At 49.1% G+C, this 454-nt stretch overlaps 1 protein-coding gene across 1 annotated transcript in view; it reads right to left on the minus strand.

Moving 5' to 3' along the window:
* Positions 1 to 454, minus strand: part of SPG7 (SPG7, paraplegin matrix AAA peptidase subunit) — a 59,672-nt gene that overhangs the window by 54,944 nt on the left and 4,274 nt on the right. The gene's annotated exons all lie outside the window — the stretch shown is intronic.

The raw sequence follows: 454 nt of genomic DNA on the forward strand, positions 1-454 counted from the left end.
CCTCAGCCTCCCAAAGGCGCGGGATTACAGGCTGAGCCACCGAGCCCAGCTGTGATTTTTCTTAGTAGTTTTCCTGTCAATGTCAAACTAGCAACATTATCCTAATATAGTCATAAAGGTCATGGGCTCTGCTTGTCAGATAAAGAAAACAACCGGGCTGGGCTCAGTGGCTCAGCCTGTAATCCCAATACTTTGGGATGCTGAGGAGAGTGGATTGCCTCAGCCCACAAGATTGAGACCAGTCCAGGCAACTTGGCGAGACCTTGTCTCTATAACAAATAAAAAAATTAGCCGGGTATGGTAGCGTGTGCCTCTAGTTCTGGCTACTTAGAAGGCTGAGGCACAAGGATCACCGGAGCCCAGCAAGTCGATGCTGGGGTGGTCGTGAGTGTGCCACTGCACTCCAGCCTGGGCAACACAGTGAGACTCCAACTCAAAAAAAAAAAAAAGAAAA

The sequence above is a fragment of the Carlito syrichta genome, unplaced genomic scaffold (assembly GCF_000164805.1).
Source record: "Carlito syrichta isolate Samal-C Ts95f unplaced genomic scaffold, Tarsius_syrichta-2.0.1 Scaffold103346, whole genome shotgun sequence".
Classification (NCBI taxonomy): Eukaryota; Metazoa; Chordata; class Mammalia; order Primates; family Tarsiidae; genus Carlito; species Carlito syrichta.